Source organism: Cervus canadensis, chromosome 28 (genome assembly GCF_019320065.1).
Source record: "Cervus canadensis isolate Bull #8, Minnesota chromosome 28, ASM1932006v1, whole genome shotgun sequence".
In the NCBI taxonomy this organism is placed as follows: domain Eukaryota; kingdom Metazoa; phylum Chordata; class Mammalia; order Artiodactyla; family Cervidae; genus Cervus; species Cervus canadensis.
This window is the reverse complement of record NC_057413.1, coordinates 45,026,517-45,049,278: the sequence shown is the minus strand read 5'-3', so window position 1 is coordinate 45,049,278 and position 22,762 is coordinate 45,026,517. Positions and strand designations below refer to the sequence as shown.

At 47.5% G+C, this 22,762-nt stretch overlaps 1 protein-coding gene across 4 annotated transcripts in view; it reads right to left on the bottom strand.

Annotated features, from left to right (window-relative positions):
- The window catches only part of DAAM2 (dishevelled associated activator of morphogenesis 2), a 126,725-nt gene that overhangs the window by 92,075 nt on the left and 11,888 nt on the right, over positions 1 to 22,762 (bottom strand). Inside the window, exon 1 of one of the 4 annotated variants that reach the window (XM_043450991.1) lies at positions 179 to 306. The exons of the other annotated variants lie outside the window; for them this stretch is intronic. The gene's annotated coding sequence lies outside the window, so the exon portion shown is untranslated. Of the gene's footprint in view, positions 1 to 178; positions 307 to 22,762 lie in introns of those variants that run through there. 4 annotated transcript variants of the gene reach the window in all.

Sequence of the window (22,762 nt, the reverse complement as noted above, 5' to 3'; positions counted from 1 at the left end):
CAGAACAACAGGCCTTCATTCTTCCCAACCCTGAGTAGACCTGCCTCCTCCCGCCCCAGCCCTGCCTGCTGTAGCTCGGGCAGCTGACGGGGTCCAAGGGCCCTGGAGACCAAGCCCAGGGCCTGGTCTGTGCCCCCGCCCGAGTCCCCAGCTGAGACAGAATCACAGTGTCACTCACTGCCTTTGGCCTGGAGCATCTTCGCACACAGCCCTCCCAGGCCACACTTTGTTTTCCCCAAATGAGAGAAAACTGACATCCCCTCCTTGATCTTCACCCCTCAGGCCTGGCTCCAGATGTTTCCAGATGTCAATCCTCAGCTCCCTGCCTCAGGGGTGACAACCACTAGGAGAGGGGTGGGGCTAGCCCCAAGTCCAAGGCTCCCTACCCACTGGGAATCCCAGCCGGCCCTGCCCCCCGCCCCCATCTCCTCCTTCCCACATTTACCCATCAGATTCCATCCAGCAAGAATCACCAGACTCAATCCCAAAACTGCAATCCACAATCGGAGGTTTCTCTCACTTCCCAAGTTTATCCAGCTATTTTCTAACTTTCTTTTTAGGGATCCTGAGCTCAGCCTTTAAGAATGATCCTTGTATGTCCCAGAGCCAGGGCAGAGGGATGGGAGCCCAGGGCTGCAGTGGGGGGCTCTGGCCAGAAAGTCCTTCCTTGGGCATGGATTCCTGGGGGTGTGTACTTGACGCAAAGCAGCCTCCTTCCTAGGGAGGGTCCAGCCCACAAATCCAGCCCAGAAGGGTCCCAGCTGCAGCCTAAGGAGGCACCCAGCAGGGGAGGCAGGACTACCAGTGGAGTACACAGCTTGCGGCTGCTTTCTTAAAGGGACAGCCTGCCTGAAAAGCCCATGGGGAGAAATATACAGAGGAAGGAGGCTGTGGGGATGGTGGAGCCACTCAGAGAAAAGCTGGCAACAAGCACTAGGACCCTGGCTTGTTCACAAACCTAATCCTGGGACTTAAAAGGCTTGACCCTCTCCAGCTGTGTAGGACAATGAGACTGGAAGGCAGTTCTCACAGTCTGACTTCTCCACCTGCAACAACCTCCCCCCGCCCCCCAGCCCAAACCTCCCCCCTGGGGCAGGGGAGGCTGGACTCACCCAGAGGGCAGTACAAAAACCCATAACAAATGTGAACCACTTCCTGTGTGCAAGACCCCTTCCTATGTCCTTTGCACCAAAGAACTTATTTGGTCTCCACTTGTGTACACAAGCAGGTAGGGCCGGGGGTGAAGAACCCACCGGCCAATGAGGAGACGTAAGAGATCGGGCTCCATCCCTGGGTCAGGAAGATCCCCTGGAGGAGCACGAGGCAACCCACTCCAGTATTCTTGCCTGGAGAATCCCATGGACAGAGGAGCCTGGAAGGCTTCGGTCCATAAGGTTGCCCAGAGCTGGACACAACTGAAGCGACTTAGCACACACATACTTGAGTGTGGAGATGCTGCTATTTTCATTGTTCCTATTTTACTGATGAAGAATTGAGGCCTAGAGAGAAAGCTGCCAAATGTTGCGGGTAGTAAATGGAAATATTTTGGGTTTGAACATATCTGGTTCTACTCAACCAGTGTTCCCTAAAGGGGTCTAGGGGAACCTCCCGATATCAATCGACAACGCAGATGAAGCTCCTACCAGGGTCAGGTTCATGCAGTGAGAAAGGCAACATGCAAAACGAGGTGTCCGCCCTCAAATGCTCTCTGGAAAGAATTATCCAGATAGTAGCACCAAACTTGTCTGGAAGGTGGAATTACTTGTATTTTTTTCTTCTTCTTTACTGTTTTATTTCCTACACTTTCTAAAATAAGCACTTATTCCTTAAAGAGTCGGACATGACTTAGCAACTGAACAAAATTTTAAAGAGAAAATTTTAAAATAACATTCTGCCTCCTATCTCCTACTCGAATATTTCAAATGACCAGAGAATAGTGGAAGTTCTAAGAGGTAGGAGAGTAGCAAAATGAATAGGACAGCGCAGCAACTCTGTAATGAAATCTACATTTTACCCATTATCAATCTACAGGCAGCAATAGCTTGTAGATAGAATTAGAGCAATAGCTTTTTTTTTTTCCCCCAACCAAAACCAAAATTAGAAAGTTTTTCCGCATCTGGTAATTAAAAGAAAACAAGACTCAGCAAAGACCCAACTCCTAAGCTCTTCCAGACCCTTCACAACGTGATCACCAGCGCCCTGCTGCTTGCCCCTCACTTGGTCCCATTGGCCTCACCCAGCAGCCAGGTCAGACTTCCCGAGGTCTGCCTAAGCCTAGCCAGCACTCTGACCTTTGCTTGCTGAGCCTTCTGCCTACGGTGCCGTTCACCTCCTCCGACAAAGTCCTTGACACTAAGACCCAGCTTACAGTCACCGCTCCTACGGAGGCTTCCACCCTGACGAGCAGAATCGATTGATCCCTTCTCTGAGCTCCTATAAGCTTTGCCCATCCAGAGCATGCTGAGATCTGGCATTACGGTGTATTCTAATGAACTTAGTGTCTCTGTTCACTTTTCCATTGCTAGCGCCAAAATATCTATGGAATAAGGCAGCACACGATATTGATTTCTTTTTAAGGAGGCTATTGTGATCCTCTAGTTTCTGACTGAAAGAAACATGTTCCTTCAGAGGAAACATTCTTTTTATTTTTTTAATATTTATTTGGCTGCATTGGGTCCTGGTTGCATCATGCAGGGCAACATGGCACACAGATTCGCCAGTTGGGGTGCACAAGCTTAGCTGCTCCGTGGCATGTGGGATTTTAGTTTCTGGGCCAGGGATCGAATCTGCATCCTCTGCGTTTCACAACGGACTCATAAATGCTGGACCCCTAGAGAAGTCCTGATAGATAATATTAATTAATATTTGAATAGCATGTATAGCTTTCCAGGTCCTTTCTCCAACATTATCTCACTTGAGCTACAACATAACTGGTGGTACTGGAAGCATCAAATATGAATACTGTGACAGCAAGTCATGTTGAGGCCCCTAAAAGTCTGCTCTCTGGGGGTTAGGTTTGCCTGGATGGCCATAAAGGACTGGCCTGGCTCCCAGACCCCACTTTTAGGTAAGATGGATGGTTGCCATCTCCTGGTCCTGTCCTCTGCATGCTTCCCAGAGCTCCAGTGTGACACATCCTCGCCCTGGGCTCCCCCACCAACCAGGAAGGGGGATGGTGCTTCCACGCTGGGCTGAAGAGTGGATTCTCTCTGGGCTCATGAACACAGCATGGCCAGAGCACTAGTGAGGCCACAGCTTCAAGTGAGAACCCAGAGTGATCCTGCCAGTTTCAGGGAGGAGAACCTTGTCATGCAGCTCCCACTGGACCCAACCAGGCAGCCAGTCCACAAACCCTGGCTCTGGAGGGGGCGGGTCATGAGGAGAGGGTATGCACCAAAGATGCCCACAACGTTAGATCCAGAAGGAAACTTTGAGATCCCAGGGCTCAGTGCCCCTCTAGGTAGCTGGGGAAACTAGGCCCAGACTAGGGAGGGACTTGTCAGAAGTATAGCGTGCGTGAGTGGCAAATTGAGGGCTAACAATTGAGCCTTTTCTCATCCAAGCAAGAAAAAACACAACCTGAAGACTCTGTACTAAAAGAAAGCCACAAAGGCCAAATTACTGTTTCAGGGCATTCTTCACAACATGCAAGGATTCTTGAATGCAACATCACACACAGAAAACAGTAACGGAAATAGTGAAGAAGTAACAGAGGAAGATGTTAACAGAGGAATCTTAAAATGTAGTACTCTTGGAGGCCAGGACGTGTCATAACCTACCTCTCATAACCTCTCCTGCGAGCGATAAGGGCAGGCAGGTCTCAGTCTAAAACTAATTCCACATCAAAAATAAACAAACAACCCAATCAAAAAGTGATCAGAGATCTAAATAGACATTTCTCCAAAGAAGACATACAGATGGCCAAAAAGCACATAAAAAGACCCACAACACTGCTAATTATTAGAGAAATGCAAATCAAAACCACAATGAGGTATTATCTCACACTGGTCAGAAAGGACATCATTGAAAAGTCTACAATTAATAAATGCTAGGAGATCCAACCAGTCCATCCCTAAAGGAGATCAGTCCTGAGTGTTCATTGGACGGACTGATGCTGAAGCTGAAACTCCAATACTTTGGCCACCTCATGTGAAGAGTTGACTCATTGGAAAAGACCCTGATGCTGGGAGGAACTGGGGGCAGGAGGAGAAGGGGATGACAGAGGATGAGATGGCTGGATGGCATCACCGACTCGATGGACATGAGTTTGAGTAAACTCCAGCAGTTGGTGATGGACAGGGAGGCCTGGCATGCTGCGATTCATGGGGTCGCAAAGAGTCAGACACGACTGAGCAACTGAACTGAACTGAATAAATGCTAGAGAGGGTGTGGAGAAAAGGCAAGCCTCCTACACTGTTGGTGGGAATGAAAATTGGTATAGCCACTATGGAGAACAGTATGGAGGTTCTTAAAAAACTAAAAGGAGAGTTACCATATGATCCAGCAACCCCACTCATGGGCATATATCTGGAGAAAACCATAATTTGAAAGGATACATGCCCCCCATCATGTTCACTGCAGCACTGTTTTCAATAGCCAAGACACAGGAGCAACCTAAATGTCCATTGACAGAGGAATGCATAAAGAACATGTGGTACATATGTACAATGAAATAACTACAACAGGCATAAAAAATGAAATAATGCCATTTGCAGCAACATGGACGAACCCAGAGCTAACCATACTAAGTGCAATAAGTTAGAGAAAGACAAATATCACTACATCACTCATATGTGGAATCTATTTTTAAAAGTGATCCAAATAAACCTATTTACAAAACAAAAACAGACTCAGAAATCACAAAAACAAAGTTGTGGTTACCCAAGGGGGAAAGATGGGGGTGAGGGATAAATCAGAAGTTCAGAATTAACATATATGCACTATCTATAAAACAGATAACCAATAAGGACCTACTATATAGCACAGGGAACTCTACCCAATATTCCATAATGACTTATATGAGAAAGAATCTGAAAAAGAATGGATATACGTATATGTGTAACTAATTCACTCTGCCACACCTGAAACTAACTCAAGATTGTAAACCAAGTGGTGGTTTAGTCACTAAGTCATGTCCAACTCTTGTGACCCCATGGACTATAGACTGCCAGGCTCCTCTGTCCATGGGATTTTCCAGGCAAGTGTACTGGAGTGAGTTGCCATTTCCTTCTCTAGGGGATCTTCCCGACCCAGGGATTGATTTCAGGTCTCCTGCATTGCAGGCAGATTCTTTACTGACTGAGCCACCAGGGAAACCAGGTTAATCAAGTATATCCCAATAAAATAAAACAACTGAAAAATAAAACGATTTCTGCATCAACCTTGCAGAATGCATTGGAATGGGGACCACATGGACTGAGGCTTGCTTTCACCCTCAGGTAACCGAGTTCACAGCTGTGATCGTTACTGCTGCTTCATCAAGTATCACTGGTTTCCACTCCTCCCTCTAGGCACATAATAGATCGTGCATCCTGGACTCTTGTGTCTAAGTGGGGCCATGTGACTAATTCTGGCCCATGACTTGACAATAGATGCTGAGTGTTAATGATGGTTAATTATGATGGTTAATTTTATGTGTCAACTGGGTCAGACCATGGTATGATCCCAGATATTTGATAAAACTAGATATCTGCATGAAAGTAATTTTTTTTTAGATAGGATAAACATTTACATTGGTAGACTTTGAGTAGACCAGATTACCCTCCATAATGTGGATTCAGTTCAGTTAAGTTGCTCAGTTGTGTTCGACTCTTTGCGACCCCATGAATTAATGTGGGTGGGCCTCATCTAATCATCTGAAATGAAATGGCCTTAAAGAAAAGATGGACTCCCTCCAAGAAGGAATTCTGCTCCTAGACTGTCTTCAGATTTGAGCTGCAACACTGACTCTTCCTGGGGTCTCCAGCCTGCAGGGGCTTCCCTGCCCCCACAGTCAAGCGAGCCAGTTCCTTAAAATAAATTAATGACAGGAAGGAGGGAGGGTAAGTAAGAGAAGGGTAGGGAGGAGAGAGGAAGGGATACAGGGATAGAGATATACACATCCTATTAATTCTCTCTGGACAACCCTGACCAATACAAGTGTCATTAGTGATCTTGATTCTAGAGCATTTAATTGTCAGAACCGGATCCTCTTCCCCTTTGGCACAGCGATCACCTACACTTGGGGAGGTGCCTGTTCTGCCAGGCTTGGTTCCTAAGTTTTATTATAATGAGTACAGGTCTTACGCTGACCCACTGCAAACAAGTAGCGTGAGTAAGAAAGAAACCTCTGTTTGATGTCACTGAACTCTGGGGACTCTGCGTTACCACAGCATAGTCTAACTCATACCGGCTGAAGTACTACTGGCTGTTCCTCTTAGATTTGAGATGCTAGAATATAAGGGAGGAAAAAAAAAATCAGAAAAGTAATGGAGCCATAAAAGGATTTTCATTACGGCCTCCCACGGAGCCCCAGACACATGGCTCTTCCTCTAGTTTTCTTCATCTGCCTTAGATCCTGCAAAGTCTTAACGCAGAATACAACCTCCATCATGTACGTGCACCAAAGGTACAATCTCCCTGGTGAAAGAAACTTCCCTAGAAAATGTTCAGAGTTCCACTGAGGAATCTGACCCTATGCCTGAAATGGGAAACTCGCCAAAGAACAAAAGTTTCCACTACGGCAACAAGAATGTTAAACACGATAAAAAATTTTTTTCTCAGTAAGAAAAATGAGACCATGAGTATTTATAAGCCAAAACCCAAAGGCCATTCCTAGTTCCTGTGAGGTTTCCTGCTGTAGCAGGGGGGTGGGGTGGGGGCTTGGGAGTCAAGAAGCAGATTAAACGGGTACTGGGGTGAGAGCGAGATGTCCTTGGCTCAAATGCAGGTGGGTTAAGTGTGGAGCCTTCCAGGAGATGCAGCTACAAAGTGTTGGTAATTCTCCCTAGGAATCGCTGGTGACCCAGGACCTGCTGGGACTCTGCATCCTTCTACTCAATGGATAAATCCAGTCCAGTAACCATGTATATAGGGCTTCCCTGGTGACTCGGAAAAGAATCTACCTGCTCATGCAGGTGACCCCAGTTGGATCCCTGGAGGAGGAAATGGCAACCCACTCCAGTATTCTTGCCAGCGAAAATCCTATGGACAGAGGAGCCTGGTGGGTTATAGTCCACAGGGTCGCAAAAGAGTCAGACACATCTTAGCAACTAACCAACATCAACAACCATAAATACACTATCAGAGGTAAACTCTGGGAGAGAGTAAGGTATAATGGACTTAAACTACTACAGAAGATTTAGCTTAGACCATTCTTAACTGAGTGTGTGTGGGGGGTGAGGGGCAGTGGCAGGCAGTTCCAGAGACACCTGGCAATTCTAGAGACAACTTTGGTGTCACGACCAGGGAACGCTACTGGCATCTGATGGGCAGAGGCCAATGATGCTGCTAAACATCCTATAAAGCCCAGAAAGACACCACCCCTCCTCAACAAAGGATTATCCAGGTAGCGTCAAGGTTGAGAGATCCTGGTTGAGACTAAACCCCTAGTTGGACAGGCGTGATGGTTTACAAGAAACAGCAGGACAAACATTCACAGATGTTCTGTCTGTGAAAACATTCACAACATGCTCTGACAGATAAGATAAGCAGATCCAACTCAATATTCATACACATATGTAGATAAACCAAAGTTGGCTGTGCCACTAAGGCACTCTGAGAGGTACTATGATGTAGTTTACATGCGAAGGGAAATATATTTCCCTGCTGTTCTCTCTTCCCCGAGAGGCAGAAAGGCAGAAAGGTCAGATGAGAAGGTCCGTTATTCAAAAGCTGTCTGATTTACAAAGGAGGCAAAGAGAAAAGTTTACAAGTGGGGCTGGAGGAACGGCAGCCAAACCACTCGGCAAAATAAAGAGGGAGCTGGTTAAGTTTCTGATGAGCCCAAGAAAGGAGCAAGTTAAAAAGTCCAAACCATAAGACTGCTCACCAAGCCATCAGCCTCTTAGAACAAGGCTGTCCAATCTTCAATTTCAACTGTTTGCAGTGTTGTAATGTAAACACCATCCATTTCCTCAAATCTCCTTCAAGTTTACCATGTTCACAAAGCCCTTGTGTAAATGGGGTGTGTGTGTGTGTGTGTGTGTGTGTGTGTGTGTGTGTGTGTTGTGTAAATCAGGGTATAAGGACTAAATTTCACATCTGGGTCAACACACTGCAAAAGAGAGTCTGCCTGCACAAAACCAGCAATAAAAAAAGTGAATGTTGACTGCTGGCCTACTATGCACCAGGCATTGTTCAAGCAGTTGACATGCAAACACACCAAACGCTCCCAGCTGCCTTGTGGGGAATGTGATGTTAACCTTATTAGGGATAAGCGGTCTGAAGGAGAGGGAATGTAAGCCACTCACTCAGGGACCACAGTGACTAGAGGTCAAGAATTCAAATCGAAGTGGTCCAGCTCGAGAGCCCAAGTTCTTAACCTCACAGCCACCCTTGCTCATGACTCACAGTAATTAATAATCTCAACTGTGTGTGTGCATGCACACACACACTAAGTCATGTCCAACTCTTCGCGACCCCCTGGACTGTGGCCCTCCAGGCTCCTCTGGCCATGGCGTTTTCCAGGCAAGAACACTGGAGTGGGTAGCCAATCCCGTCTCCAGGGGACCTTCCGGACCCAGGGATTGAACTCATGTCTCTTGAGTCTCCTGCTTTAGCAGCCAGATTCTTTACCACTGTTCCATACTAGTTGGATGGAAATAGGAACTCAGAGCTGGAGGTGACAGGAAAAACTGAAGCCATCACCTCTTACTTGGGAATCTCTAGCCCAGTGGTTCTCAATCTTTACTGTGATCAGGATCACCTCCTGGGCTTGATAAAACACAAACAGATTGCACCTGCTGCTTCTGATGTAGCAGATCTGGGGTGGGGGTTGGGGGGGGGCCAGGGAAAGGACTTGAGTTTCTAGCAAGCTCCAGGGGATACTGATTCTGCTGGTCCAGAACCACTCTTTAAGAAACACCGCTGCTTAGGAGGGATGTGGGGCTCCCTGTGCTTTGGGGGGCTGGATCCAGCTAATTTATTCTGAGTCTCAGAGACAGGGCTGCTCAGGTGACATCTGGCCACAGTATTGTCTACTGTGTAGCTGGAAACTGGAGAAGGCTAATGCTGAAGAGGATGGAGGAAGGGACAGACGGACGGCAATTAGACTTCAACCTGGAAGACTTCCTGGAGGAAGAGCCGAGTGGTGAGAAGTGGTGACACTGGACTTGTTGGTTTGATGCCCACTCTAGATACCAGGACTGAGGCGCTCGAGTTCCCTCCCTAGGGAAAACACCATCATTCAGTTACGTGCCCTCCCTGGAACCACTTGTCCTCTCTGGTGGCTCAATGGTAAAGAATCCGTCTGCAATGCAGGAGACTGCCTACAGTGCGGGAGATGTGGGTTCGATCCCTGGGTCAGGAACATCCCCTGGAGAAGGAAATGGCAACCCACTCCAGTTTTCTCATCTGCAAAATCCCCTGGACAGAGAAGCCTAGTGGGCTACAGTCCATGGGGTCACAAAGAGTCAGACACAACTCAGTGACACCACCACCTGAATCTGCAGCCACGAGAGGTTCCTTTCTCAACTGAGCATCTTTCCTTGCACTGACCTGAGATGTTCTGGAAAGCACAGCTGCCCCAAAGTAGGAGAAGATGAGCAGCTGATCTAACTGTCTGTATCCTGGGATCCACTCCCCCACCTCCCAAAAAAAAAACCTCACTAGCATGTTCTTCATGAGGTGAGTGGCTCAAGCCAAGAGCAGCTACATGAAAGAGACCAGCAGTGAGGAGAACTGTGTACACACACATATGCATGCAACACCCCAATCTGCCTCTTCCTTCCTTCTGTATCTGGAGGAAATTATCATCTGGTTAGTGCCCTCAGATGAACTGGGGAGGCAAATTCGCCAGTTGTGGTTTGTGAGGGAGTGAGTAGCCAGGGAGATGGGTGTCGGGGGGGAGCCAATCCACTTCCCTCTGGCTCTGAAATCCACAGTTATTTGCCTGGACCGGCCTAGGATCTCATTTCCCAATGAGAGGAATCTCGCTCTCTTGGTGACACACACTTTCCCCAAGAATGCTTGACTTTTCAATGAGGAATTCTTGTATATCTGGGATTCTTGGAATCAGGACAAACACAAACAGATTGCTGGCTCTATCCTAGGATTGCAAACCGTCTAGAACTCACAGGAGTAGAAAGAGAAGGGGAGGTGGAAATGGGGAGCACCATAGGGAGGCAATGGCAGGACTGAGATGCAGGACTCAAGGGTTCAAAGCCCCAGGTTCTCCAGAAGCTCCCCACTGACCCCTGGATCAGAAGACACCTTCCATGCTGTGACTAGATGGCCACCCGGGTGTGGGCTCAGTCATTAAGTCGTGTCTAACTCTTTGAGACCCCATGAACTATAGCCTACCAGGCTCTGCTGACCATGGGATCTCCCAGGCAAGAATACTGGAGCGAGGTGCCATTCCCTTCTCCAGAGGATCTTCGTGACCCAGGGATCGAACCTGCATCTCCTGCATTAGCAGGCAGGCTCTTTTACCACTGAGCCACCAGGGAAGCCTCCAGGAAGGGTGGAAAGGTAGAAATACAGGATAATGCTTGCTGTTGCTACAGAGTTATAGCAAGGTGAAAGTAACATGGTTGGTGAGATCCCCCTGGAGAAGGGAATGGTTATCCACTCCAGTATTCTTGCTTGAAGAATCCCGTGAACAGAGGAGCCTGGCGGGCTATAGTCCAAGGGGTTGCAAAGAGTCAGACACGATTTAGCAACTAAGCACGCATGCCCCTTGCCCAGGCACCTGTCTAATCACAGTGCAGAAGGTGCCTTCTGATCTGGTGGTCAGTGGGGAGTTCACTATAAAAGGAGATGGGGATCCAGTGATCTAGCTCTGGTGATCCAGTGGCTAAGACTCCACGCTCCAAATGAAGGGGGCCCAGGGTTGATCCCTGGTCGGGAAACTAGATCCTGAGTACCGCAAATAAAGATCTGGTGTGGCCAAATAAATATTTAATATATATATATATATATTTTAAAGGAGAGGGTTATGACATATCAGGGAGTAGTACAGAGGACTAGGGTCTTCGAGTCAGGCCCTCTGTGTGGCTTCAGGAAAGGTGCCTAACTCTCAGAAACTTGGTTCTCTTTTCTGTAAGATGGGATAACACTCGCTTTGCACATCTGTTGTGAGCATGAGGCGTGCTGAAGTGTGCAAGTCCTGAGCCCAGTGCTTGGCACAGAGGAGGCCTTGGACGTATGGCAGGTATCACTCAGGGAGTTTGAGGAGGAAGAGTCTGGAAAGCTCTCTGTGTGGCAGGCCAGCTGCAGGAGGCCCAGCAGCAGGAAGATGCAGCTCCCGGGGTCAGCGCAGCCAAGCTTCCTACGCGTCCTCCAGCCCCTCGGGGGCTCCAGATGCTCTGGCAGGTTAGGGCCAGGCCACCCCTCCCCAGGCCACAGTGCAGCCCCAGCTGCTTTCATCTGAAGTGCTAATGTGTGGGTTCCAGGTCACCAGAAAGAAATGGTAGATGGTCTACAGGGGTCCTGGGTCCCTTGGCCTCCTCAGCTTAAAATGCTGGCCTCTCCATAAAGATCAGGCCAACACTCCAACCTTGCCGTCTAGAGAACCCCAGGAGCTCTTCATCCAACCAGAGAAAGCAGGGGCCTGAGTGTTTGCCTCCCACCCCCACCCCCCCAGCTCCTGCCAAAAGCTCTACAACCTGGGCAAACAGACCAGGCCCCCAGGGTGTTTTCCGTCTAACTGAGAAGGCAAAACATAGACATGAAAGGCTTAAGAAATACAGAAAAACAAGGGGGAAAGAAAACAGTTGTCTTTCCAAGGCACTCATGTACGCAGAGGGATCATGAGCTGACCTGGGGAATCCACAGTCCACATGGTTAATCTGGGGAGACTTTCAAGGGGGAGCGGAGCTGGGTGGGGCAGCCACTCAGGGTCACCCACCAGCTCCCCCCCAAATCCCCTCTCTTAGGCCCTGTGGCCCGACTGCAGGAGAATGGGCACTCTTGCCTGAAATAGTAAATTTACATAACCTCCCCATTGCAGCGATGCTCCGCGCGGCTCTGGTTACAACAACAAGGGTTTAAGAACAGGAGAGTTTGCAATGGCAAAGGCAGAGGGGGGAAAACAAAACAAAATCCACATGAGGTTTTCATTTGCTTTAGCCACGTGAGAATGGCCCTGTAGATCCAGCTATAAATACCCCACTGCCATTGCCGCAAGATGGAAAATCGTGCACACGCACATGCGCGCACACACACACACACACACAAGACAAGCCTTCTCAAACAGTTCGTGGGCTTAAGAATGCAAATCAATGTTTCTAAGAATATCTGCCTTGAGAAGATAACAGTACTGGATTCCATCTTGTGCCGAGTCCTCCCCAAACATACTGGACAGGACTGGCAAAGATGCGGCCGCACAGTCATCACCAGGGTGAAACGCAGAGCTGTCCCCACAGCCTCCAGGCCAAGCCAAAGAGGCCACAGACAGGGCTGAGGGGTCAGGTTTTACACCAAATCCCTCAGAAGGAAGTGGAGACCCTCCCCACCCCTCAAGCTGTTTGACCCAGGACACCTTAGATCCAATTACCTGGAAGCAGAGCCTGAGACAGAGGTTCGTATACATGGCATGTACTGAGGTCATGCTCTCAGGAGAAACCAGGAAGGGAATAAGGGAAAGAAAGGGGAAGGATCTGCCAAGAATGTGGTTTTAGGAGAAGTCGAGCTTCAGCCCAATTCAGGGGGAGCTCTGGAGAAGGAAGGGAATTGCCATATCTACCCCAGTTGGGGCGAGGGAGTGGGGCTTTTGTACCTTTTCCCCAGTTAGTCATTGGCCACAGGATGCAGGGGAAGGTGGGGGTAAGTATGATGTAATTCCCAGGCACCTCGGGGTGAGAAGGTTCAATAACCACAAGGCAGTCCCCACAGGTGTGAGCCATTAGCTGGAATACCCACGGCGGCCAGAGGGGCAGAGGGGCCTGCATGGGGCACCAACAGCATCTTCCCAATGAGTCGGTGAGCCCAAGCACTTTATTGCTTAGAGTATTTTCTATTGATTACAAAGAGTAGTTGGTTTCCTTGCTTGCTTTTATTTCTTTGGCATGGGATGCTTTTAGAATAAATCCGCTGAAGAGAGAAGCAAAGATTTGATCAATCAATATGGCGCATGATGTGAACGGCCCACCTAACATTAATTCTCTTCTTTTTCCATACTAATAGGTCCCTGGTCTGGTTTGAAGCATCAAAATACCCATTTTAAAAGTTTTTAGCTTCTCCTCAGACTCTTGCAGTTTGAAGTCCCCTTAACAGAGTTTCAACCAGTTTCTAGAGGTTGGAAAAAAGCTTGTTAAAAGCTTTTCAGAAAAGCTTATTAAAGAGAACGAATTAGCTGATATGCACTTTTTGTACTTTGCCCTTCTCTTTCTTCCTGCCTGGGATGCAGATGTGAAGCTAGCGGTGATGCAGCCATCTTGTAACCATGAGAAAATAAGCACAAAAACAAAAATCTATTCTAAGGAAGGCTGAAGTAGAGAGACAGAAGGAGCTCATGTCCCTCATAGCACTGTGGTGCTACTCTGCCAACTCAGGACTGCATCTACTGTCTTGAAAATGAGAAAAATACAGAACCCGAGTTGATGGAGCCACTCTAGTGGGGCTTCTGAATTCCATGGACAGAGGAACCTGGTGGGGCTACAGTCCATGGGGTTTCAAGAGTCGGACATGACTTAGCAACTAAACCACCACCACCATCACCACATAGCTGAACAAAAATTCTAACTGATACACGTCTAAAAACACTAGTTCTATGGGGTGTCCTATGGAAAAAGTCCTCTTCAGATAAAGAAATTGAGAGAACACTATTTAAACAATGTGAAACCAGATTTAACTACAGTGCCTCTCTGAGCATTGTGGCTCTGTGAGCAAAAGAAGGGCAAAGATGGAATGGCTGCTTCAATTTCTTTGACCACAGAACTTTCTTCCCAGGGCCATAGTGGGAACCCAGTGGTTTATCAAATGAGGTTTGGGAAACACAAGTCAAGATGGCCCTTCAGACTTTTCCTTCCAAACACTTCACAATTCCCCACCTAGAGGGGACCAAGCTGATGGCCAGGTCTACAAGCACCCATGTCACCTGTGATGGGACGTGAGTGGGAGTCAAAGAATTGAGGGCTGCGAGGTGCTCTGGAAAAGGGCATTGACCTAGGTCAGTTAAAAGATTCAAAGAGGTGTCAAGTCCTCTGGAATCTTGGAGTCCTTACTCCTTTTCCCAAGTGGTGATTGGTATTCACCTCCAGGAAGAACGATGGTGCTGATAATCACCAACCTTTATGGAGCATTTATTGTGTACTAGGCCCTGTGCCTCATATGATGTCCCCGTGTAACCCCTGCAACTGCCTAATGAGAAATAGACCTTTAGTTTGCCCATTTTACAGATGAGGAAACTGAGGCCTGCTGAGAGATGTCAAATGTTTAGTTAAGGTTACAGGGCAAGGGGGATTCCCTGGAAGCTCAGCAGGAAAAAATTCACCTGTCAAATGCAGGAGACTTGGGTTCAATCCCTAGGTTCAATCCCTGGAGAAGGAAATGGCAACCCACTCTAGTATCCTTGTCAGGGAAATCCAACGGACAGAGAAGCCTGGTGGGCTACAATCCATGGGGTAGCAAGAGTTGAACACAACTTAGCAACTAAACCACCACCACCCCCCCCCCACAGGGCTATTATTCTCTGCTCCCAGTGGCTCTATTCTCCGACCCTCTTTTACCAAGCACACATTTTGCTTGTATATTGTGAACTTTCTCATGATATATTCCTTCACAGGGGTTCCTTATCTTTGGTGGGTACATCCCAATTCTCATACTAGTTGGAATTCTCGAGGGCAGGTCCTGTTATCCCCCCGAGTTCAGCTATCTTATTTTCTCCTTCCTGGGTATCCTGCCACAACGTTTAGAGACCTTGTCTACGTAATCAGGGTCATTTGATCAAAGCTGCCCCTCTGACATGTATCACAGCCTTCACAGGTAAAATGTGCTCAAGTGAGCCTCCAGGCGAAGGTAATGAATAACGCGAATGAAGGTGGAGCCAGGAGGAAAACTCCAGGAAGATCATCTCCAGTTCAGAGCATCATCAGCCTCACGTGCATGCGTATAGTCTGGGCACTCATGACCAGCCTGATGTGTGTCACTTAGGTTAGGCTCAGAAAAGGTCTCAAGGCTAAAATTTGCCACCTGAGATCACCAAGTTCAATCATTTTTAAGGTATGACAACCACCTGGAGCATGAAAAACAGCCAATCCTCGGGCCTCATTCAAATCATCTTTTTCAAAGCACAGAACAAAGAACATGACCCATATCCTTGAATATCAGTCCCTTTCCCTCCCAGATCTCCTTCCTGGCTCACCCATCTAGGCAGGAGTCAACCAGTCCCAGAACCATAGCCCAAGCCGCCCAAAATGCTATTACTGGTTGAACACCAGTTACTCCTGGTCTTCCTAGTTACATGGTAACAGCACAGAGAAATACACATCCCTCCTCTGCCTACTCCCTGCCCTTCTCTGCCATGCTCCTGCCCGGGGTGGCTAGGGGCTGACCGTTCCAGAATGCATCACTCAGCTTCCTGGGCTTCTGGTACCCAGTGGGATTCAACCAGTGGGAAGCAACTGCAGGTGGCTGGAGGGCAGAGGGAAAGAGATCTCAGGTCTCTGCTAAGCCACGGCTCTGGCAGGGGCTGTGTCCCTCTAGGGCCACATCTCCAGCCATGCAGCCCCTCCTCCTTGGCTTCAGCTGGCACAGGGCTCAGTGATAACACCAGAACTTCCTCTGGCCTCTGCAGGCGTAAGAGTGTTAAGAGCTTCTTGCTGTTGATGGCCCCTGGGTGCCTCATCATCTCCTTAGCCCTTTATCTCTCTGCAAATATCCCTCTCATTACATTCTTATCAGTTTAACCCTTTGGGGCGTGCCAACTGCTTTCTGCCTGGAGCCTGAGTGATGTGGACTATAGTGTCCATTCTCAGAGCAACCTAGGACTTGCTCCCCAAAGTCCTAGCTTTGAGCGACTTCCTCCCATTTAAAGAAGATGAATTATATGATGTATAAATAAGTCGAAGGCAGAGAGGAAAGTCACCCCCAGCTACAATCCCTAGCTGCAAACACCATGGGAACTAGAGAAAGGGGCTCACTGTTGCAGAACCACCGAGCAGTGAGGTTCACGGGCTCGGTCAAGGACAGCGGCTGCACAATACAGGACAGGGCACTCAAGGCAAACGCAGTATGTGTCACCAGGATTGAACCTGGACCAGATTCCAAGGGAGACGGGGCTGCAATAAAAAGAGAGGCACATAAAAGAGATGGATCGACTGCATGTCAATGAGCACCCAGAGGAGAAGTCAGCATGGCTTCACTGGCAAGCAAAAGAAAGTGAAGCAATTCCCAGTGGTGGGTACTTTCCCATTTCACAATGTTTGCAACAGGAACAGAGCTGGGGCTGTACTAATGGAACTTAGAAGGGTTGGAGAGCTTCACTGAACCAGGCAGTTATGGTGGAGGGGGGACTCCTCCCCCGACCCTCGGGCAATCAGAAACACTTATGAATGTCAGTGCCATGTCCTTGTCAAAGGGATGTCAGGATGGCCGTCACTTGCCAGCACTAGCAAGGGATCCCAGTAACAAGGAAGAGATGGCATGTGAGGAGGCTCCAACGATTTGCTAGCTGGAGAATAAGCCAGAGAGATGCCATTTGGTTTCTATTACTATGGCCCTGTTCTGCATCTCCACCTACAAATCAAAATAAGATCCCCAAAACCCCACAAGTCAGGGAAAAAAAGATGTTTAGTTCAAAAAACAGTGACCACCATGTGCACACAGGGTCCAGTGTAGATGTGTGGGGAATGTTCCATTTGAAGATGGTCATACTCAGTCATGTCCGACTCTTTGCAACCCCACGGACTGTAGCCCACCAGGCTCCTCTGTCCATGCGACTTTCCAGGTGAGAATACTGCAGCAGGTTGCCACTTCCTACTCCAGTGTATCTTCAAACCCAGGGATTGAACCTGTGTCTCTTGTGTGTCTCCTGCATTGCAGGCAGACCCTTTACCATTGAGCCACCAGGGAAACCTTTGAAGATGGTCACATCTACTTAAAATTTCCCATATGGACCCAGAGCAAATGGGGAGAACTTCCCAGTCACTCACTGGACAGCATCTCTGTGCAAACAGGCAGAGGAGACAGAACAGTTTGTGCCCATTTTATAAAGTTACCTTGTTTTAGATTAGAAAATATTTTACATATCTACAAAATATATATAATAATGTAGATAATAATAAAATAAACATCTGTGTAGCCATCACAAGCCATAGATATCAAGGACACAAATGGAGGCCCTGTGTGACCCTCCCTGCTCTTCCTTCCTGTCTTCCCTGCAGGGAGCTACTTCTTTGAATTCGGTGTTTATTCCAACATAATGTGTTTCTTATACTTTAATTACACAGGTAAATATATGTAAATAAAAGTATTAGTGTGTATGATTTAAACTTCATAGCAATGGCATCCTTCTGTGACTTGCCTTTTTCACTTCATTTTGTTCCTGAGATTATGGAGATTATATCTCCATAGCACAGTCTATGCATTTTTTTCCACCACATTTCATCACACATAAATATCAAATTATGTAACCAGTTTTCTGGTTGATGATAGATATTTGGGTAGTTCTCTAGCTCTTAAAAAACATGCTATCATGAATATTCTTGGATATTTCTTTTTTCACATGTATTAGACTTACCTAAGAATGAAATTCCTGGGTTGTAGGGTAAGTATATCTTTGGTTTTGCTGAATAGCACCAAATAGCTCCCCCAACTGTCTATAACAATTTAATGCCTACCATGAGTGAATGGGAGGTTTCTTTAAAGGAATTCAGTCCTGAATATTCATTGGAAGGACTGATGCTGAAGCTGAAACTCCATTACTTTGGCCACCTGATACGAAGAGCTGACTCATTGGAAAAGACTCTGATACTGGGAAAGACTGAAGGCGAGAGGAGAAGAGGACGACAGAGGATGAGCATCACCGACTCAATGAACATGAGTCTGAGTAAACTTCGAGAGTTGGTGATGGACAGGGAGGCCTGGCGTGCTGCAGTCCATGGGGTTGAAAAGAGTTGGACACGACTGAGAGACTGAACTGAACTACATACAATGGGAGGAGTATAATTTGGGGGGCCAATCTGATGAGTGTGAAATGGTTGTCTCCCAAAGACTTCAGTTGAGGGTAATTCCCTGATCCCAAGTCAAGCTGAACATTTTTTCATATGTTTATTATTCTACAGCATCACTGCAGTGTTAGCACTGCATATGCATGCTCTGGAAAACCCCAAGAATTTTTCTTTTAATTTATGAAAGTTTGAATAAGTCGGATAGTATTTCATCACTTCTTCACTAGGAAACTTGGGAGAGGGAGAAAGATCTATGGCTGGAGCCAGCGGGAAGACTTCCTTTTGTTAAGCTGGCAATTTTAAAATGACAATTTTAAAATGAGATAGACAATTTTAAAATAAGTCACAGTGTTAGAGATGAAGCCCATGAAGCAGAAACTCCAACAGTCCCTGGGCACTGTGACAAACACATTTGTGTAGACCTTGTCAACAACAATATGGGGCATTTCCCTGGTAGCTCAGATGGTAAAGCGTCTGCCTACAATGCAGGAGACCCGGCTTCGATCTCTGGGTCGGGAACATCCCCTGGAGAAGGAAATGGCAACCCACTCCAGTATTCTTGCCTGGAAAATCCCATGGACTGAGGATCCTGGTAGGCTACAGTCCATGCGGTTGCAAAGAGTCAGACACGACTGAGCGACTTCACTTTCACTTTGTCAACACTGTCTAGGAAAAGTTCAGAGTGTTTTCTCATCGTGCCCTTTACCTGTGGGACATCACAGACATACGGAAGGAACCACAGGTACCATCTGTCCATCCTGCTGCTGCTGCAGGAAGCACCATACATTTACCATCCCATCATCACAACAGAAACTTGGAAGGTGATCCCTGAACGTCCTCACATTCCCAAACACTCTTAAGTGGAACCTAAATTTCTCAGCTTTGAGCATCTCCCACTCACGGCACTGATGACATGGGATAGTATTCTTCACTTCTAGATCCTTTCTTGACAACACTGTTAGTACCTGCAGGACTCATCTGAATATCCCCCCGTCCCTGACACAAGGATGGAGGAACTAATTTGGAAGGAACGAGCAGGGGCTACTTTCTAGTTGCAGTGCACTGGCTTCTCGCGGTGGCTTCTCTTGCTGTGGAGCGCAGGCTCTAGGCATGCGGGCTTTAGCAGTTGTGACACAGGCTTAGTTGCCACACAGAATGCAGAATCACCCCGGATCAGGGATCAGACCCGTGTCCCCTGCATTGGCAGGCAGATACTTAACCAGTGGACCACCAGGGAAGTCTAAACTTATGTCTCTTAAGGAAAGGTTTTTTTCTACACTAAATCTTCTTTTCCAAGCTTAAAGAACAGAGAAATCATGGGCATGAACTTTCCTGCTCTGAGTGTAAAAGAATCAACCTTGAGAATGCTTCTTTTCCACGAATCCTTCCCAGACATCCCCATCACAAAATGACCTTCCCTTCTCTAACTATGTATTGCATCAGCACGTCATATTCCAATGGACCACATATTATTCGGCCAATAATAACAACACAGGTTTACAGTGTACATACTGCATTCTAGGCACTGCTCTAAGTGCTTTTCAAGTCTTATTTTTGTCCTCATTCAGTGGTAAAGTGAAAGTCGCTCAGTTGTGTCTGACTCTTTGAGACCTCATGGACTACACAGTTCTCCAGGCCAGGATACTGGAGTGGGTAGCCTTTCCTTTCTCCAGGGGACCTTCCCAACCTAGGGCTCGAACCCAGGTCTCCTGCATTGCAGGTGGATTCTTTACCAGCTGAACCACAAGGGAAGCCCCATTTAGTGGTAGGTACTATTATAATACTATCACCCTTTTACAGATGAGGAAACTGCGTCTCAGGGGAGGTAAATACTTGCCCAAGGCTGCAATTCTAATAAACAGTGGAATCTTAAATTTGGGTCCCAGCAGTTTTGACCCCAGAATCTACATGAGAAACCATACCAAAGATACTGCGGGATACACATTAAGCCCTTAAATGCTTCTTTCTGTTGTTCTGGGGAAAATGCAGCTGTGGGCTTAATGAGAAATTAATCATCCTTTGCATCCTTATCTTTCAACACCCACATCAAACCCCTAAGACCTTGAAGAATTTGCTGAGTGCTTCCTGGTTTATTAATATGAGTTCCCAGACACATGGGGTTGCCACGTACACGCTGATGCCTCACTTTGAGAGACCAGAGGCCCTGGGGGGCAGAAATAGATTTAGCTGATGGGGGATTCATTCAGCTGATGGAGGACCTGCCTCAGCACACAGCACCTCCCAGACTGGTGCTCCTCAGAGAGCGGCTGAACTACAGCCACTAACAACGAGGAATTACACAATGATTCACAGCATACTGAGCGCGTTTCCTATACCCTGCTCCACAGACACATTTCACTCCTTTACCCCTGGCATTACTGTGTTTCCACTCCACACATGGCCGAAACAGAGGCTCAGCAACGTCAAACTGCTGTATCACTTATCTAAGCCATTGCAGCTCATTAGTGGATGGCTGACACTCAAACCTAGATCCTGACATCAAATTCCATGATGTGTTTGCTATTCATTAAGTTGATCCCTTTGATTCTTCATTCTTTGTGTGCATGCACCGCCCCACCACACACACACACACACACACACACACACACACACACACACACACACACACACACACACACACCACACACACACACACACACACACACACACACACACACACACACACACCCCTGACATCTTTCTGCATCAGTGGAATCGGAGTCAGATAAAAAAAAGAAGAGGTTAGGATAAAAAGGAACAAATCTGAGTCAGGTGAACTGAGGTGGATGAACCTAAAGCCTGTTATACGGAGTGAAATCAGTTAGAAAAACAAATATGGTACATTAACACCTATATATGGAATCTAGAAAAATGATATTGATGAACCTATTCACAGGACACAAACAGAGATGCAGAAGGAGAGAATGGACTTGTGGACACAGAAAGGGAAGGAGAAGGTTGGATGAATTGAAGAGTAGCATCAACATATACGTTGTTGTTGTTCAGTTGTGTCCAACTCTTTGTGACCCCATGGACTGCTGCACGCCAGGCTTCCCTGTCCTTCACCATCTCCCAGAGTTTGCTCAAACTCATGCCCATTGAGTCAGTGATGCCATCCAACCATCTCATCCTCTGTCGTCCCCTTCTCCTCCTGCCTTCAATCTTTCCCAGCATCAGGGTCTTTTCCAATAGACAGCTTGTGGGAAGCTGCTATATAACACAGGGAGTTCAACCCAGTGCTCCGTGATGGGGTGGGGATTGGGAGGGAGGTGCAGGAGGGAGAGGATGTATATATACTGATGGCTGATTCACGTGGTTGTCAGCAGAATCCAACACTGCATTGTCAAGCCATTATCCTCCAACTAAAAATAAATTTTAAAAAAGAGGCTAGGATCTAAACTAAGCTCTTTCTTAATGAACTAAGAATGAACGAAGAAGCACATGGATAAACATCATATACAGTCAAGCATTCCTGGAGTGCTCACTCTACGTCTGTCACCCAGCTAAGTGCTGTAGAAAGCACAGTGACTAAGGCACAGTCCGAGGCTTCTAGAAGCTTCTCATCTGTTGGCGTATGCATCTCAGTGGGACAGGATCTGTTTTAAAGGAAGCTTACCTTGTCAGAGCCCCATTTGGGCAGGGAATGTTGTATAGAAGGGAAGAAGAAAACCAGACTTGCTTTTAGTATAAACAGAGGCGGCCAGAAGACATTACATCAGGGCAGAGTGCAGACAGACAGTGTTCTGAAAGAGTTAAAAAGAACCTGTGCGGCCCCACTTAGCAGGAGAGCCATTCCCTCCGCCCGCCCCCACTTAGACTTCTGGGGGGTGGGGGAGCGCAACACTGGGAGGGTCCCAATTTACGCCTGCCTCCCCAGCGTCCTATCCGGATAGCACGCTTTCACTCTTGAACGAGTCCTGGTTTAGACAGTAAATTACATGGTCGCCCTTGCCTTCCAGGAAAGTTATGACTTTCTCCAACCATCCCTGGGCAGGAAAACAATTTGACCTCCCAAGGTCACCAAGTTGCTTATTTCTGCTCCCTCTCACAGACCATCTTCTCATGACCACCACTCACAGCTGGCACGGGTTTCTAGACTGGTCTGTGTTTCTCTCTGCTGTTAGCACCAAAAGCAAAACAATGCACCATTGGATCCTAAAAGGCACATGTTTCAGATGTAGGCACACTTCTTTTCCATCCTCACAGTTTTTTCCTGAAGGACCTCAGGGATCTCATTCAACTGCTTTGTGCCTCAGTTGCCTCATCTGTAAGAGGGGTTGATAACAGCGTCTCAGCTCGTGGAATGGTTGAGAGGATTTGGTGAAGGAACGTAAGTGATACACCTGGTTAAAAAGGACCTGCCTCCCTCCCCAAGGCTTTCTACAACCAAGAGCTTGGAGAAGATGCACATTTCAGGAGCCCCAGGATACGACCAGGCCTCATGCCCCCACACT